This window comes from Schistocerca piceifrons, chromosome 5, assembly GCF_021461385.2.
Source record: "Schistocerca piceifrons isolate TAMUIC-IGC-003096 chromosome 5, iqSchPice1.1, whole genome shotgun sequence".
NCBI lineage: Eukaryota > Metazoa > Arthropoda > Insecta > Orthoptera > Acrididae > Schistocerca > Schistocerca piceifrons.
The window spans coordinates 705,159,873-705,168,810 of NC_060142.1; positions in this window are offsets into that span (position 1 = coordinate 705,159,873).

Genomic DNA, 8,938 nt, shown 5'->3' on the forward strand with positions numbered 1-8,938 from the left:
ATTTGTGGAATAATTCATACTTCGCTTATTTTGATTAAACAATATACTAGAAATTGAAGTTTTAATGACGTTAATTACTAACAGATTATTGATTGGATTAGGCAAGTTTTGCCACGAGAATAATCTGGAAGGAACATTCTGATTGGTCGTTTAGATCAACAGCCAATCAGAATTAAGGTGTTCCCGCGCGAATGTAGTGGAGTGGGAAATGAGTAGAACAGTTCGAGATAGACGCTTGCTAATCGGCCTACAGATAACACCTTGTTAGATAGCTCCGTAAAAATACTCTGAAAAATGAAGAAATAGTGAGTTAATTGCGGCTCGAATACCTCGTGACTGAAGCGACTGGAGTTACGAATATTTTAGTGATAGTTCGGTGTTTCTAAATTAAATAGTTTTAAAGTGATGACCGTGTGAACTTTCTGCTCATAGTAACGATTAGGCGTGGCATGTTCCGTGCTCTGTACGGAATACTTTGGCGAGCACTTCTGCCGAAGAAGACCTCTGAAATGACCGAATGTTTAACTCTCGAATTATTGCGGGTCGGTACCTGGTAGAACGTGAAAATTAATCGGGTCGGACTTGCAAAAATTCTGGCTGCTTTTCGAGTGAAACTATGTTGTACAGACAGTGAACTTTGAATAATAGAGTATTACCCTATTAAATACGGACTTGATAGCCATTTCATGTGTTTCCATATGAATAAAATACAGATTCAATCTAGAATGAGATTTTCACTCTGCAGCGGAGTGTGCGCTGATATGAAACTTCCTGGCAGATTAAAACTGTGTGCCCGACCGAGACTCGAACTCGGGACCTTTGCCTTTCATTCTGGAAACATCCCCCAGGCTGTTGTTAAGCCATGTCTCCGCAGTATCTTTTCTTTCAGGAGTGCTAGTTCTGCATGGTTCGCAGGAGAGCTTCTGTAAAGTTTGGAAGGTAGGAGACGAGATACTGGCAGAAGTAAAGCTGTTAGGAGCGGGCGTGAGTCGTGCTTCGGTAGCTCAGATGGTAGAGCACTTGCCCGCGAAAGGCAAAGGTCTCGAGTCTCGGTCGGGCACACAGTTTTAATCTGCCAGGAAGTTTCAGATTCAGTCTAATTTCAAATGCTTTCTGCAAATAGACCGCATCCTCTGAACGACCGATTTTTTAGAAATGAACTTTCAGGAACAGACTTTCAACTCGAGTTACGCGGCCTGTGTGTGGTAGGTATTATGTAGCGGTTTCACCAACGCTGCTGTACACTGCTTAGCACGTATCTACTACTACAGAGCGAAGGGACGTCGGAAAGAAGCATACCGAGGTAGGTGGACTTTCAACTGAGTGGAACAGAGAATGCAGACGACCGACCCCGCCTCATGAGCATCTCAAAAGCATAGCATTGTTTTCAGTATATCTTTTTTCATTCCCTATCTGATATGAAGACAACGAAACAACTGTTTGTTAAATCTGACTTTTAAAGAAACTACCCATATTCAGTTATTGAGAATGAAAGCTTTAAGAACCTAATGAAGACAGTAGCTCCTAAATATAAAACCATGAGTAAAACTACTCAGTCGCTCGCTGGACGAATTCTTAGCCTGACAAAAACTGTTGTAGACAACTTGTGTTGTTACTAAGGTGCATGCAAAGCAGTGGTCGACCAATCCTTGTGACTGATGAGACATAATTAGTCGTCAGCGTCGTTTACCAGGCAGAACTCCAATAGATTCTCTAACTACTACGATAACTTTGATTTTATCAGTGACGGGTACTAGGTCGTGGCCGCTAAAATCGATGTTTAAATGTACGCCCAACCACCTTCCTCAGTGCAAAAATGAAGAGACTTTCGTTATCGACTGGCCATTATAAATTATTACGAAGAGTAGTAAGTCTGAAGTCGGCCTTTCTGACGAACGTCCAATTTAACAGAGAACTGTTGAAGACGAAATAAATAGAAATCCCTTGTAAATCTGAGAAGAATACACGCAATTTCCAAAATTGTGTAAAATCGCGATTAAATACTCAATGGTAGGAACATTTGCTCCATCTGAGAGATTATTTTCACAGGTTGCGTAAGTTCTGAGTGAACGAAGGAACTGATTTAAAGGTATGATACTGAGTTAAATTTTGATTTTGCAAAGCATTGAAAAGAAATATTGTGACTTTTATACAACTGCGTTTCTGTTGTAGCTGTCTTTGTAATTCATGACAACATGTGTTGGTCCTGATGAAAGTCGCTGCTTCCTCTCAGTTTCAGGCTTGTGGAAACCACAATCGTAAACAGTTGCAAAAAGGAGGGATTTATTGGAAATACTGATGTGTTTTTCTATACTTCGGCATAACATCGATGCGACTGTAAGACTTATTACATCTAAAAAAAAAAAATCGACGCGTTTCCCTACATGGTACTGAAGGCGTCATTGCACTGTCCTTGTGGATACTTGTCTTTCTGTATACGCGCCCATTTTCTGAGACTGGAATGGCTGCCGTTATTGTGTAGGTGACAAGCTGCACATTTAAGATCCTAGTTGAGCGCTGTCTGTATGTGATGGGGCTGTATGACACTGTACGGCCGAGGGAATCACATGGGGTCGTTGACGTCCTGCATGGCGTTGAGTATGGCCTTGCTGAGCCCCTGATTCCATGTTCGCATGACACTTCGTGGGATCCTGACCAAGGTGAACAGCGATACTGACGGAACGAGAAAACTCCAGCCTCGTCAGGACACCATCCTGCCTGTGTCCAAGTCCGACAGGTGAAGGTAAATGTTTCTCCTTCTTATACGAGCTCAACACGACCTTCTCACGAACAGTCAACATTCAGGGAGGAATTCTAATTAGGAAACGTGCTGTGGAATCTTTTCTTATTTACAGAATGTGTGTAGCGTCGGTCCTACCTGTGCCGTTGAGCTAAAATGCTATTCATTTGCATGGACAAGCATGTTGTACAATTCTTACCAGTTTCATGTTTCTGCGTGTTGCCCTTACGGTATTGCAATTAAAATGGCTAGCGATGTGTGTAACAGGAAACAATACACTAGTGACCGACTCTTTTTCGCAAGTGAACTTCCGTAGTTCTTACACGTGATGCTCAACGTCGCTCTTGTATCTCCTGGTAATGGAGAAATTTGTTGAACATCAATTACGCTTTCACGCTAATATTTAGAGAAATGTCTTTTGGAAAACGTATGCTGCCAACTTAGTTCCCTATCATTCCCATTTCCAAGCTTATGTTAACGGCATCCTCATCCTTGGGATGTTAAACGATAATATTTCTTTTGTTCGATCGCACATCGACGTGTCTTGGTTGCTTCTTCAAAAAATCCAACAACAAACACTTTTGAAGAACGATAAGATGAATCCAGAACAAAAAATATTAGTTACTACTCCTACGAAGATTACTAATGTAGCTGTTGCTTTCAGTCTCACTGCTTTTCAGGTAGCAGTAACATACCGCAAGAAAAATTATTCAAGCCGTACAGAATAGTCACACTGTTATCACATCACTCGCCTCTACTGTTTCTAAAACTAGTTAAGAATATAACAGGGAAATTTTGCTGCGAGTGAAAACAAGTATTGTCTTCTGCTGAATTGAAGTTTTATGGTTGCGCGAAAGTGGACGTGTGAAAAAGTGTATTTTTCTTTCTCGTACATCACTTCGCGAGATCTTTCACAAGCAGTTCACTTTTCTGTTAAGAACTGCTGCAAAACTGCAGCAAGACTTGAGTCATTTCGTAAATTACAAGTCGGAGTTTTCGTTTCCAAATGCTCTTATTCGGAAACTTCCTGAAATGTTACCCTTCTCTGAGAAAGTTTTATTAGGAACAAAGTTTTCTTCGGCCCTTCGTGATCCCCCCTTACAATAACGCAGAATGTTGCCGTACACACAAAGTTCCCTCGCCTTCAACTGCGTACTGGCGGATTTTCAGCAGAAAGAAAGGGGACGACACAGGTGGAAAATTTCACTGGGACTCTACTTCGCTGATTTATGTCGTTCCGTTGACCAGCAACCAAGTAGGTAGCGAATTGGTTAGCTATCTACAATAAGCAACATAGATACATGAGTGACTTAATACTTTTACTGAAACTCCTCCTTTTGTAGTCATTTCTCACATATTACATGGTTCATTTCTGAACTCAGCTGTATTAATCAAAAGCCAATATTCCGTATGATAACAGCTAAAAAGTTTTTAAACGCACGTCATTCTGCGGGCGTGAATCTTTGTATATCTTTCCAGAAAATAATCGAACCCGAGCAGTAAAAAAAAATACTTTAAACATTTAATTGTGATATTCAGATAACTGCATCTCTGAAGTCCACGAATAACTTAAAAGTACCGAACTCTGTATATAAAATATATCATCTCACAGGGGTAATAAAGGATTTAGATTCTCGTCGTTTCACGTCTCTTAAATTTGCTTCTGATTTAGACTATTATTGTGATTATAAAATATCATTGCAAATAGGTTTTTGTTGTTTTGTGTCTCGGTTTTTATAGTGCTCCAACAGGACGAAGTTGGTAAGAAAAAGTAGAAGTAAGTGTAGAAAATCCTATCATTAAGCTGCTTAACCTGTCACGAAGTTAGCGTTAATCTGTTTTTGCCGTAAGAATAATGGATAACTCTCTGTGTGTAGGAATCAGAGATATAAACATTCTAGAAATTTTTATTCACTGATGTCCTAAGGGACAATATTCTATTGTAGCTCTTACCGCCTCCACCCATCTTGGCAAAAAGCATTCATTGCACAAACGAAAATAATTATAATTATATGTGAGGATCACATACTTTCATCTTCCGGGCACCGGTTTAAGCAGTTGGGAATATGAACCACAATCCCAAAGTAGATTCATTCACTGATGAAATTTGTTGTTAAGTGTACATTGCAGATCGTGAGCAATAGAGATATTCCCAAAAAAACAATACTTGAGGCTTAAATGATATGCACTTCCGTCTTGGTTATCTAATATTGGCATAAAAAGGAGTGACAACCAGAGCTATAAAACTTTTGGACAGCCCTCCCATGGGAAGAAAAAGGATGACTGAAAACACATATGGTTTAACCTTCTTTCCCTCAAAAACTCCATCTGAACTACAGAGAAATTCTTGCATAGGAATAAGTAGTCGGTTACAACCCTATAAAGGAAACTGTGTAGCCAAGTTTTTTAATTGTCTCTCATATCTTTTATTTAATTAACGCTGTTCAAACTATAACGTTTATCTTGAATATGACATACGAAACATGAAGCTAACTTTGAACAGTATACACTATGCTTCACAGTTAAAGATACATTTTATGATCATATCTTAGATGACTGCTGGACCAGCTCTGCAATATTCTTTCTTTGAGAAATAAAATGGATTTAGGATAATTTTTGGCCGGAAAACCCCAACTGGTGAATGACCTCTTGGTCCAGGCCTTTTTTATTTGACGCCACTTCGTTGAATTTTGCGTCTATGATGGTGAATGTATTGGCAACCCACTTGCGAGACGAGAAAATTCCCGACCGTTCCGGGAATCAAACCAGGGGCCACGTGATGGAGAGACAGCAACGCTAACTACAAGACCACGAGGTACTGACTTTCTTTCAGAGAAACATGTCTAGCACGGAATTTAGGAAGACCTCTTCGTAGTTCGTAAACAAGTAAAATAAACTGTCCGCTTGATGCTGTGACACAGGTCGTCTGTCTTCCCTCGATATCAGCAATACCTGTGAAAGCCGCTGTTTTAACTAGTACCTTCCTCTGTACAATAAACACCAAAATTTCCTTGATATTGACGTCCACGTTTATTGATCAATTCTCGAATACCTGTTGTGAATCGGAAGATCTGAGATCACATTAAGCCCTGTACTTTATGTCTGTTGAGCAAAACAGGATAAACTCTAATACAAAGAATGCCTTATCAACATTTCGAAGCTTCACGCTGTAACTAATTTCCATGGATGCTCATCCGATAAAAAAGTTAACGTATGCGACCACTTTTTGTCCTGTGCAGTGGTAAAGCACATTCTCTCAGTCCGTCCCTTTTCATTTTCTCGGTCACGACACCTCTTTCGAAATCTCTTCATCACTTACGTTCTGTCACGTTCCTTTTTTTTTTCTTCTCTAATGCCTTCACCCACGTCGACTACTACCAGTTGAAATGAAAATGGTCAATGATAGCCGGCCGGGGTGGCCGAGCGTTTCTAGGCGCTACGGTCTGCAACCGTGCGACCACTACGGTCGCAGGTTCGAATCCTGCCTCGGGCACGGATGTGTGTGATGTCCTTAGGTTAGTTAGGTTTAAGTAGTTCTAAGTTTTAGGGGACTGATGACCACAGCAGTTAAGGCCCATAGTGCTCAGAGTCATTTGAACCATTTTTTTGGTCAATGATACGAACTCAGTCAGCACTGAAGAACGCGATACACTGAATTAGTAAACAGCACGTTCCAACAAAACTGTTCTTACAGCGACATTTTTATATTTGTATTTATAATGTGGATATTATTTACATAATAGTCACATTTGTATCACTGTAAAATGAATAACCAAACTGCCTTTGCAGTCAAGTCATTTTCACTCAGAATTGTGGTGCATATCTTTTTGTTTCTCTTTAAAATTATTTATATCTGAAAATAACGTTTTACAATAATTATTGATTATTGAAACCATTACAAACGGTAAATTAAAAATGAATTATAAGTTAAACCGATAACTTTGAAATCTCTGGAATAACTGTATAATAATATCTTTAAAGTCAGACATGTGCTTGCACAAGTAATAACTTTGACCTCATGACTTTTTATGTAGTCTGAGAAGAACAGTGTTTAGAGTGTTATAAAATTTGGACTTGTCAAGTTAAAATTTACAACATTTCATTAACTGATGTACATACACATACTCGTATTTAAAAAGATGCCTCCAGTTTTGCAAGGAGGACTATCATCTCTTCATAAAAACTATGATAACAACGACAACAAGAAGTAATGGACATGAGCGGATGATAGAAAAAAATCTCGCTGTGCGTACGTAGACATTCTAACAGTTTCCTGTTACTTATTGTGGAGGTATGCCAAAACATACTGAGGCGGCCATAATCAAGGGACACATCCTAATACTGTCACGGACCTCGTTTGCCCGGCGTAGTCCAGCAACTCGACGTGATGTAGACAAGTTTTTGGAAGTCCCTTGCAGAGATTCTGAGCCATGGTATCCCTACAGACGTCCGAAACTTCGAAAGTGTTGCCGCTGTATAATTTTGCGGACGACCTGATGTCTCAGTCATGTCCCATAAATTTTCAATAGGATTCATGTCGGTCAATCTGTGCGCCAAATCAGTCGCTCAAATTGCCCAGAGTGTTCTTCAAACCAAGCGCGAACAACTGTGGCCAGTTCTCATGGCACATTGTTATCCGTAAAAATTCCATCATTGTTTGACAAAATGAAGTCCATGATAGCTACAAATAGTCTCCCACTAGCGCCGTCCGGGGTGACCGAGCGGTTCTAGGTGCTACAGTCTGGATCTGCGCGTCCGCTACGGTCGCAGGTTCGAATCCTGCCTCGGGCATGGGTGTGTGTAATGTCCTTAGGTTAGTTAGGTTTAAGTAGTTCTACGTTCTAGGGGACTGATGACCTCAGAAGTTAAGTCCCATAGTGCTCAGAGCCATTTCTCCCACTAGCCAAATATAACCATTTCCAGTCAATGACCGGTTCAGTTCGACCATGGGACCTAGCCCTTTCCGTGTACACACAGCCCACATCAATACAGCGCCGTGTTGACAACTTGGGTCCTTGGCTTCGTGGAGTGTGCACCTCATTCAAACCCTACCATCCGTTCTTACCAACTGAAACTGGGACCCATCTGACCAGTCCACGGTTTTCCTCTAGCCTAGAGTTCAATAGATGTATTCAGGAGCCCAGTAGAGTCGCTGCAGGCGATGTCGAGCGGTAGTAAAGGCACTCGCGTCGGTTGTCTGCAGCCGTAGGCCATTAATTTCGCCGCTCTGTCCTAGCGGATACGTTCGTCGTACGTCCCAGATTTATTTTGGCCGTTATTTCACGCAGTGCTGCTTGTCTCTTAGCACTGACAACTCCACTTGCTTCCATGTAAGATAATAGGTGTGCAAAATTTCATCAAAACCATTCCAATGGTTTCTGATATATGAGTTCCTGAAAGGAGGAAACCTTAAATTGCAGGAAAATCGTTTTAAATTTTGGATGAAATGTTTTAAGATTTTTATCTTAGCTGAAATCGCCTATATCCATATTCCCGTCCTCCCTCATCATCCTATGGAGCTCTTTTAGCTCCTCTGCTCCATTGCCTAGCAATTTTTTCTATATTCTGTACTGAAGTCTCGGCATTCGCGATTCGTTGCTCATCAGTGATCCGCAGTATCTGCTCAGAGAAGACTCCAGGCGTAAAGCTCAACTTGCTGAGGATGTGAAGTCTTGCCACATACTCATCACTAAACACCGCTGCAGCTACCAAAGCAGAAATCTACCAAATTGAAAACAAACGCAGCCTTTGGACATCTCTTCCAAATAAAAGCATTTCATTTGGGTTCAGCATTTTGACATACAGCCATTTCTATAGCAGTTCTGTTGCAGCCAGAGCTCGAAAATTTCGTTTAATGACCACTGAAACCTCATTAGGAAGGTTATTTTTATGGCTGTAAGTTTACCCACTTTCCTTGCTTTTCAGAAATTTTCACCATTCATTAGAACATAGGCCATGTTGAGGTGTAGTGACTGTCGACAAGTAATGAAACCAAATGGCCCATACTGCCTTCCTCAAATTGTCCAAATCTGTGAGGTTATTTACAATTTCAGACCATAATAGATTTGCAGGTTGTCAATTCTCTTCTTTGTTAGTCTGTTTTCCCCTCCCAGTGGCTTCCCAACCTCCAGTAGCTTTATTGTCTGCAACAATTCTGAGTCGTCCACCCATCCTCTTCTCAATATGGCCTAAGCGCTC